The sequence below is a fragment of the Taudactylus pleione genome, unplaced genomic scaffold (genome assembly GCF_031769625.1).
Source record: "Taudactylus pleione unplaced genomic scaffold, aTauple2 ptg000967l, whole genome shotgun sequence".
Taxonomy (NCBI): Eukaryota; Metazoa; Chordata; class Amphibia; order Anura; family Myobatrachidae; genus Taudactylus; species Taudactylus pleione.
In genome coordinates this window covers 6,710,001-6,717,500 of record NW_028285368.1, presented here as the reverse complement: position 1 = coordinate 6,717,500, position 7,500 = coordinate 6,710,001, and the positions used below count along the sequence as shown (strand labels likewise).

At 37.6% G+C, this 7,500-nt stretch overlaps 2 non-coding genes and 30 pseudogenes across 2 annotated transcripts; all 32 read right to left on the bottom strand.

Annotated features, from left to right (window-relative positions):
- Positions 1-55: 55 nt before the first annotated feature.
- On the bottom strand, positions 56-174 carry LOC148459620 (5S ribosomal RNA; annotated as a pseudogene).
- Positions 175-290: 116 nt separating this feature from the next.
- On the bottom strand, positions 291-409 carry LOC148459619 (5S ribosomal RNA; annotated as a pseudogene).
- Positions 410-525: 116 nt separating this feature from the next.
- Positions 526-644, bottom strand: LOC148459618 (5S ribosomal RNA; annotated as a pseudogene).
- A 115-nt stretch (positions 645-759) lies between these two features.
- On the bottom strand, positions 760-878 carry LOC148459617 (5S ribosomal RNA; annotated as a pseudogene).
- A 116-nt stretch (positions 879-994) lies between these two features.
- On the bottom strand, positions 995-1,113 carry LOC148459616 (5S ribosomal RNA; annotated as a pseudogene).
- Positions 1,114-1,229: 116 nt separating this feature from the next.
- LOC148459615 (5S ribosomal RNA) lies at positions 1,230-1,348 on the bottom strand (annotated as a pseudogene).
- Positions 1,349-1,463: 115 nt separating this feature from the next.
- On the bottom strand, positions 1,464-1,582 carry LOC148459614 (5S ribosomal RNA; annotated as a pseudogene).
- Positions 1,583-1,698: 116 nt separating this feature from the next.
- On the bottom strand, positions 1,699-1,817 carry LOC148459613 (5S ribosomal RNA; annotated as a pseudogene).
- Positions 1,818-1,933: 116 nt separating this feature from the next.
- Positions 1,934-2,052, bottom strand: LOC148459612 (5S ribosomal RNA; annotated as a pseudogene).
- Positions 2,053-2,168: 116 nt separating this feature from the next.
- On the bottom strand, positions 2,169-2,287 carry LOC148459611 (5S ribosomal RNA; annotated as a pseudogene).
- A 115-nt stretch (positions 2,288-2,402) lies between these two features.
- Positions 2,403-2,521, bottom strand: LOC148459610 (5S ribosomal RNA; annotated as a pseudogene).
- A 116-nt stretch (positions 2,522-2,637) lies between these two features.
- On the bottom strand, positions 2,638-2,756 carry LOC148459609 (5S ribosomal RNA; annotated as a pseudogene).
- A 116-nt stretch (positions 2,757-2,872) lies between these two features.
- Positions 2,873-2,991, bottom strand: LOC148459608 (5S ribosomal RNA; annotated as a pseudogene).
- A 116-nt stretch (positions 2,992-3,107) lies between these two features.
- LOC148459607 (5S ribosomal RNA) lies at positions 3,108-3,226 on the bottom strand. Its single transcript, XR_015873055.1, has one exon. It is a non-coding gene; the product is annotated as a 5S ribosomal RNA (ribosomal RNA).
- A 116-nt stretch (positions 3,227-3,342) lies between these two features.
- On the bottom strand, positions 3,343-3,461 carry LOC148459606 (5S ribosomal RNA; annotated as a pseudogene).
- Positions 3,462-3,577: 116 nt separating this feature from the next.
- Positions 3,578-3,696, bottom strand: LOC148459605 (5S ribosomal RNA; annotated as a pseudogene).
- Positions 3,697-3,812: 116 nt separating this feature from the next.
- Positions 3,813-3,931, bottom strand: LOC148459604 (5S ribosomal RNA; annotated as a pseudogene).
- Positions 3,932-4,047: 116 nt separating this feature from the next.
- Positions 4,048-4,166, bottom strand: LOC148459603 (5S ribosomal RNA; annotated as a pseudogene).
- A 116-nt stretch (positions 4,167-4,282) lies between these two features.
- Positions 4,283-4,401, bottom strand: LOC148459602 (5S ribosomal RNA; annotated as a pseudogene).
- A 115-nt stretch (positions 4,402-4,516) lies between these two features.
- LOC148459601 (5S ribosomal RNA) lies at positions 4,517-4,635 on the bottom strand (annotated as a pseudogene).
- A 116-nt stretch (positions 4,636-4,751) lies between these two features.
- LOC148459600 (5S ribosomal RNA) lies at positions 4,752-4,870 on the bottom strand (annotated as a pseudogene).
- Positions 4,871-4,986: 116 nt separating this feature from the next.
- Positions 4,987-5,105, bottom strand: LOC148459599 (5S ribosomal RNA; annotated as a pseudogene).
- Positions 5,106-5,221: 116 nt separating this feature from the next.
- On the bottom strand, positions 5,222-5,340 carry LOC148459598 (5S ribosomal RNA; annotated as a pseudogene).
- Positions 5,341-5,455: 115 nt separating this feature from the next.
- LOC148459597 (5S ribosomal RNA) lies at positions 5,456-5,574 on the bottom strand (annotated as a pseudogene).
- Positions 5,575-5,690: 116 nt separating this feature from the next.
- Positions 5,691-5,809, bottom strand: LOC148459596 (5S ribosomal RNA; annotated as a pseudogene).
- A 116-nt stretch (positions 5,810-5,925) lies between these two features.
- On the bottom strand, positions 5,926-6,044 carry LOC148459595 (5S ribosomal RNA). The gene has a single exon (XR_015874210.1). It is a non-coding gene; the product is annotated as a 5S ribosomal RNA (ribosomal RNA).
- A 116-nt stretch (positions 6,045-6,160) lies between these two features.
- Positions 6,161-6,279, bottom strand: LOC148459594 (5S ribosomal RNA; annotated as a pseudogene).
- Positions 6,280-6,395: 116 nt separating this feature from the next.
- On the bottom strand, positions 6,396-6,514 carry LOC148459593 (5S ribosomal RNA; annotated as a pseudogene).
- Positions 6,515-6,630: 116 nt separating this feature from the next.
- Positions 6,631-6,749, bottom strand: LOC148459592 (5S ribosomal RNA; annotated as a pseudogene).
- Positions 6,750-6,864: 115 nt separating this feature from the next.
- On the bottom strand, positions 6,865-6,983 carry LOC148459591 (5S ribosomal RNA; annotated as a pseudogene).
- A 116-nt stretch (positions 6,984-7,099) lies between these two features.
- LOC148459590 (5S ribosomal RNA) lies at positions 7,100-7,218 on the bottom strand (annotated as a pseudogene).
- Positions 7,219-7,334: 116 nt separating this feature from the next.
- On the bottom strand, positions 7,335-7,453 carry LOC148459589 (5S ribosomal RNA; annotated as a pseudogene).
- Positions 7,454-7,500: the final 47 nt, after the last annotated feature.

Genomic DNA, 7,500 nt, shown 5'->3' with positions numbered 1-7,500 from the left:
TTGAAAAAATTAAATGTAAAATGTAATAGAAAAGAATGTTATGGCAGTATAAAATTACCTACAGCTCCTGGCATTCCCAGGTGGTCTCCCATCCAAATACTAACCAGGCCCAACACTGCATAGCTTCCAAGATCAGACGAGATTGGGCATGTCCAGTGTGGTTTGGCTGTAGGTGCTCAAAAACATTAACTTTAGACCTCTATTACTTCTTAACTCAAGTAAATTCATTGATAAGTTGAAAAAATTTAATGTAAAATGTAATAGAAAAGAATGTTATGGCAGTAAAAAATTACCTACAGCACCTGGTATTCCCAGGTGGTCTCCCATCCAAGTACTAATCAGGCCCAATACTGCATAGCTTCCAAGATCAGACGAGATTGGGCATGTCCAGTGTGGTTTGGCTGTAGGTGCTCAAAAACATTAACTTTAGACCTCTTTTACTTCTTAACTCAAGGAAATTCATTGATAAGTTGAAAAAATTAAATGTAAAATGTAATAGAAAAGAATGTTATGTCAGTATAAAATTACCTACAGCACCTGGTATTCCCAGGTGGTCTCCCATCTAAGTACTAACCAGGCCCAACACTGCACAGCTTCCAAGATCAGATGAGATTGGGCATGTCCAGTGTGGTTTGGCTGTAGGTGCTCAAAAACATTAACTTTAGACCTCTTTTACTTCTTAACTCAAGTAAATTCATTGATAAGTTTAAAAATGAAATGTAAAATGTAACAGAAAAGAATGTTATGGCAGTATAAAATTATCTACAGCTCCTGGTATTCCCAGGTGGTCTCCCATCCAAGTACTAACCAGGCCCAACACTGCATAGCTTCCAAGATCAGGCAAAATTGGGCATGTCCAGTGTGGTTTGGCTATAGGAGCTCAAAAACATTAACTTTAGACCTCTTTTACTTCTTAACTCAAGTAAATTCAATGATAAGTTGAAAAAATTAATTGTAAAATGTAATAGAAAAGAATGTTATGGCAGGATAAAATTGCCTACAGCACCTGGTATTCCCAGGTGGTCTCCCATCCAAGTACTAACCAGGCCCAATACTGCATAGCTTCCAAGATCAGACGAGATTAGGCATGTCCAGTTTGGTTTGGCTGTAGGTGCTCAAAAACATTAACTTTAGACCTCTTTTACTTCTTAACTCAAGGAAATTCATTGATAAGTTGAAAAAATTAAATGTAAAATGTAATAGAAAAGAATGTTATGTCAGTATAAAATTACCTACAGCACCTTGTATTCCCAGGTGGTCTCCCATCCAAGTACTAACCAGGCCCAACACTGCACAGCTTCCAAGATCAGATGAGATTGGGCATGTCCAGTGTGGTTTGGCTGTAGGTGCTCAAAAACATTAACTTTGGACCTCTTTTACTTCTTAACTCAAGTAAATTCATTGATAAGTTTAAAAATGAAATGTAAAATGTAACAGAAAAGAATGTTATGGCAGTATAAAATTATCTACAGCTCCTGGTATTCCCAGGTGGTCTCCCATCCAAGTACTAACCAGGCCCAACACTGCATAGCTTCCAAGAGCAGCCGAGATTGGGCATGTCCAGTGGGGTTTGGCTGTAGGTGCTCAAAAACATTAACTTTAGACCTCTTTTACTTCTTTACTCAAGTAAATTCATTGATAAGTTGAAAAAATTAAATGTAAAATGTAATAGAAAAGAATGTTATGTCAGTATAAAATTACCTACAGCATCTGGTAATCCCAGGTGGTCTCCCACCCAAGTACTAACCAAGCCCAACACTGCACAGCTTCTAAGATCAGATGAGATTGGGCATGTCCAGTGTGGTTTGGCTGTAGGTGCTCAAAAACTTTAACTTTAGACCTCTTTTACTTCTTAACTCAAGTAAATTCATTGATAAGTTGAAAAAATTAAATGTAAAATGTAATAGAAAAGAATGTCATGGCAGTATAAAATTACCTACAGCACCTGGTATTCCCAGGTGGTCTCCCATCCAAGTACTAACCAGGCCCAACACTGCATAGCTTCCAAGATCAGACAAAATTGGGCATGTCCAGTGTGGTTTGGCTATAGGAGCTCAAAAACATTAACTTTAGACCTCTTTTACTTCTTAACTCAAGTAAATTCATTGATAAGTTGAAAAAATTAATTGTAAAATGTAATAGAAAAGAATGTTATGGCAGTATAAAATTGCCTACAGCACCTGGTATTCCCAGGTGGTCTCCCATCCAAGTACTAACCAGGCCCAACACTGCACAGCTTCCAAGATCAGATGAGATTGGGCATGTCCAGTGTGGTTTGGCTGTAGGTGCTCAAAAACATTAACTTTAGACCTCTTTTACTTCTTAACTCAAGTAAATTCATTGATAAGTTTAAAAATGAAATGTAAAATGTAACAGAAAAGAATGTTATGGCAGTATAAAATTATCTACAGCTCCTGGTATTCCCAGGTGGTCTCCCATCCAAGTACTAACTAGGCCCAACACTGCATAGCTTCCAAGAGCATACGAGATTGGGCATGTCCAGTGGGGTTTGGCTGTAGGTGCTCAAAAACATTAACTTTAGACCTCTTTTACTTCTTTACTCAAGTTAATTCATTGATAAGTTGAAAAAATTAAATGTAAAATGTAATAGAAAAGAATGTTATGTCAGTATAAAATTACCTACAGCATCTGGTATTCCCAGGTGGTCTCCCATCCAAGTACTAACCAAGCCCAACACTGCATAGCTTCCAAGAGCAGACGAGATTGGGCATATCCAGTGTGGTTTGGCTGTAGGTGCTCAAAAACATTAACTTTAGACCTCTTTTACTTCTTTAGTCAAGTAAATTCATTGATAAGTTGAAAAAATTAAATGTAAAATGTAATAGAAAAGAATGTTATGGCAGTATAAAATTACCTACAGCTCCTGGTATTCCCAGGTGGTCTCCCATCCAAATACTAACCAGGCCCAACACTGCATAGCTTCCAAGATCAGACGAGATTGGGCATGTCCAGTGTGGTTTGGCTGTAGGTGCTCAAAAACATTAACTTTAGACCTCTATTACTTCTTAACTCAAGTAAATTCATTGATAAGTTGAAAAAATTAAATGTAAAATGTAATAGAAAAGAAAGTCATTGCAGTATAAAATTACCTACAGCACCTGGTATTCCCAGGTGGTCTCCCATCCAAGTACTAACCAGGCCCAACACTGCATAGCTTCCAAGATCAGACGAGATTGGGCATGTCCAGTGTGGTTTGGCTGTAGGTGCTCAAAAACATTAACTTTAGACCTCTATTACTTCTTAACTCAAGTAAATTCATTGATAAGTTGAAAAAATTAAATGTAAAATGTAATAGAAAAGAAAGTCATGGCAGTATAAAATTACCTACAGCACCTGGTATTCCCAGGTGTTCTCCCATCCAAGTACTAACCAGGCCCAACACTGCATAGCTTCCAAGATCAGACGAGTTTGGGCATGTCCACTGTGGTTTGGCTGTAGGTGCTCAAAAACATTAACTTTAGACCTCTATTACTTCTTAACTCAAGTAAATTCATTGATAAGTTGAAAAAATTTAATGTAAAATGTAATAGAAAAGAATGTTATGGCAGTAAAAAATTACCTACAGCACCTGGTATTCCCAGGTGGTCTCCCATCCAAGTACTAATCAGGCCCAATACTGCATAGCTTCCAAGATCAGACGAGATTGGGAATGTCCAGTGTGGTTTGGCTGTAGGTGCTCAAAAACATTAACTTTAGACCTCTTTTACTTCTTAACTCAAGGAAATTCATTGATAAGTTGAAAAAATTAAATGTAAAATGTAATAGAAAAGAATGTTATGTCAGTATAAAATTACCTACAGCACCTGGTATTCCCAGGTGGTCTCCCATCCAAGTACTAACCAGGCCCAACACTGCACAGCTTCCAAGATCAGATGAGATTGGGCATGTCCAGTGTGGTTTGGCTGTACTTGCTCAAAAACATTAACTTTGGACCTCTTTTACTTCTTAACTCAAGTAAATTCAATGATAAGTTGAAAAAATTAATTGTAAAATGTAATAGAAAAGAATGTTATGGCAGGATAAAATTGCCTACAGCACCTGGTATTCCCAGGTGGTCTCCCATCCAAGTACTAACCAGGCCCAATACTGCATAGCTTCCAAGATCAGACGAGATTAGGCATGTCCAGTTTGGTTTGGCTGTAGGTGCTCAAAAACATTAACTTTAGACCTCTTTTACTTCTTAACTCAAGGAAATTCATTGATAAGTTGAAAAAATTAAATGTAAAATGTAATAGAAAAGAATGTTATGTCAGTATAAAATTACCTACAGCACCTTGTATTCCCAGGTGGTCTCCCATCCAAGTACTAACCAGGCCCAACACTGCACATCTTCCAAGATCAGATGAGATTGGGCATGTCCAGTGTGGTTTGGCTGTAGGTGCTCAAAAACATTAACTTTGGACCTCTTTTACTTCTTAACTCAAGTAAATTCATTGATAAGTTTAAAAATGAAATGTAAAATGTAACAGAAAAGAATGTTATGGCAGTATAAAATTATCTACAGCTCCTGGTATTCCCAGGTGGTCTCCCATCCAAGTACTAACCAGGCCCAACACTGCATAGCTTCCAAGAGCAGACGAGATTGGGCATGTCCAGTGGGGTTTGGCTGTAGGTGCTCAAAAACATTAACTTTAGACCTCTTTTACTTCTTTACTCAAGTAAATTCATTGATAAGTTGAAAAAATTAAATGTAAAATGTAATAGAAAAGAATGTTATGTCAGTATAAAATTACCTACAGCATCTGGTAATCCCAGGTGGTCTCCCACCCAAGTACTAACCAAGCCCAACACTGCACAGCTTCTAAGATCAGATGAGATTGGGCATGTCCAGTGTGGTTTGGCTGTAGGTGCTCAAAAACTTTAACTTTAGACCTCTTTTACTTCTTAACTCAAGTAAATTCATTGATAAGTTGAAAAAATTAAATGTAAAATGTAATAGAAAAGAATGTCATGGCAGTATAAAATTACCTACAGCACCTGGTATTCCCAGGTGGTCTCCCATCCAAGTACTAACCAGGCCCAACACTGCATAGCTTCCAAGATCAGACAAAATTGGGCATGTCCAGTGTGGTTTGGCTATAGGAGCTCAAAAACATTAACTTTAGACCTCTTTTACTTCTTAACTCAAGTAAATTCATTGATAAGTTGAAAAAATTAATTGTAAAATGTAATAGAAAAGAATGTTATGGCAGTATAAAATTGCCTACAGCACCTGGTATTCCCAGGTGGTCTCCCATCCAAGTACTAACCAGGCCCAACACTGCACAGCTTCCAAGATCAGATGAGATTGGGCATGTCCAGTGTGGTTTGGCTGTAGGTGCTCAAGAACATTAACTTTAGACCTCTTTTACTTCTTAACTCAAGTAAATTCATTGATAAGTTTAAAAATGAAATGTAAAATGTAACAGAAAAGAATGTTATGGCAGTATAAAATTATCTACAGCTCCTGGTATTCCCAGGTGGTCTCCCATCCAAGTACTAACTAGGCCCAACACTGCATAGCTTCCAAGAGCATACGAGATTGGGCATGTCCAGTGGGGTTTGGCTGTAGGTGCTCAAAAACATTAACTTTAGACCTCTTTTACTTCTTTAGTCAAGTAAATTCATTGATAAGTTGAAAAAATTAAATGTAAAATGTAATAGAAAAGAATGTTATGGCAGTATAAAATTACCTACAGCTCCTGGTATTCCCAGGTGGTCTCCCATCCAAATACTAACCAGGCCCAACACTGCATAGCTTCCAAGATCAGACGAGATTGGGCATGTCCAGTGTGGTTTGGCTGTAGGTGCTCAAAAACATTAACTTTAGACCTCTATTACTTCTTAACTCAAGTAAATTCATTGATAAGTTGAAAAAATTAAATGTAAAATGTAATAGAAAAGAAAGTCATTGCAGTATAAAATTACCTACAGCACCTGGTATTCCCAGGTGGTCTCCCATCCAAGTACTAACCAGGCCCAACACTGCATAGCTTCCAAGATCAGATGAGATTGGGCATGTCCAGTGTGGTTTGGCTGTAGGTGCTCAAAAACATTAACTTTAGACCTCTATTACTTCTTAACTCAAGTAAATTCATTGATAAGTTGAAAAAATTAAATGTAAAATGTAATAGAAAAGAAAGTCATGGCAGTATAAAATTACCTACAGCACCTGGTATTCCCAGGTGTTCTCCCATCCAAGTACTAACCAGGCCCAACACTGCATAGCTTCCAAGATCAGACGAGTTTGGGCATGTCCACTGTGGTTTGGCTGTAGGTGCTCAAAAACATTAACTTTAGACCTCTATTACTTCTTAACTCAAGTAAATTCATTGATAAGTTGAAAAAATTTAATGTAAAATGTAATAGAAAAGAATGTTATGGCAGTAAAAAATTACCTACAGCACCTGGTATTCCCAGGTGGTCTCCCATCCAAGTACTAATCAGGCCCAATACTGCATAGCTTCCAAGATCAGACGAGATTGGGAATGTCCAGTGTGGTTTGGCTGTAGGTGCTCAAAAACATTAACTTTAGACCTCTTTTACTTCTTAACTCAAGGAAATTCATTGATAAGTTGAAAAAATTAAATGTAAAATGTAATAGAAAAGAATGTTATGTCAGTATAAAATTACCTACAGCACCTGGTATTCCCAGGTGGTCTCCCATCCAAGTACTAACCAGGCCCAACACTGCACAGCTTCCAAGATCAGATGAGATTGGGCATGTCCAGTGTGGTTTGGCTGTACTTGCTCAAAAACATTAACTTTGGACCTCTTTTACTTCTTAACTCAAGTAAATTCATTGATAAGTTTAAAAATGAAATGTAAAATGTAACAGAAAAGAATGTTATGGCAGTATAAAATTATCTACAGCTCCTGGTATTCCCAGGTGGTCTCCCATCCAAGTACTAACCAGGCCCAACACTGCATAGCTTCCAAGAGCAGACGAGATTGGGCATGTCCAGTGGGGTTTGGCTGTAGGTGCTCAAAAACATTAACTTTAGACCTCTTTTACTTCTTTACTCAAGTAAATTCATTGATAAGTTGAAAAAATTAAATGTAAAATGTAATAGAAAAGAATGTTATGTCAGTATAAAATTACCTACAGCATCTGGTAATCCCAGGTGGTCTCCCATCCAAGTACTAACCAAGCCCAACACTGCACAGCTTCTAAGATCAGATGAGATTGGGCATGTCCAGTGTGGTTTGGCTGTAGGTGCTCAAAAACTTTAACTTTAGACCTCTTTTACTTCTTAACTCAAGTAAATTCATTGATAAGTTGAAAAAATTAAATGTAAAATGTAATAGAAAAGAATGTCATGGCAGTATAAAATTACCTACAGCTCCTGGTATTCCCAGGTGGTCTCCCATCCAAATACTAACCAGGCCCAACACTGCATAGCTTCCAAGATCAGACGAGATTGGGCATGTCCAGTGTGGTTTGGCTGTAGGTGCTCAAAAACATTAACTTTAGACCTCTATTACTTCTTAACTCAAGTA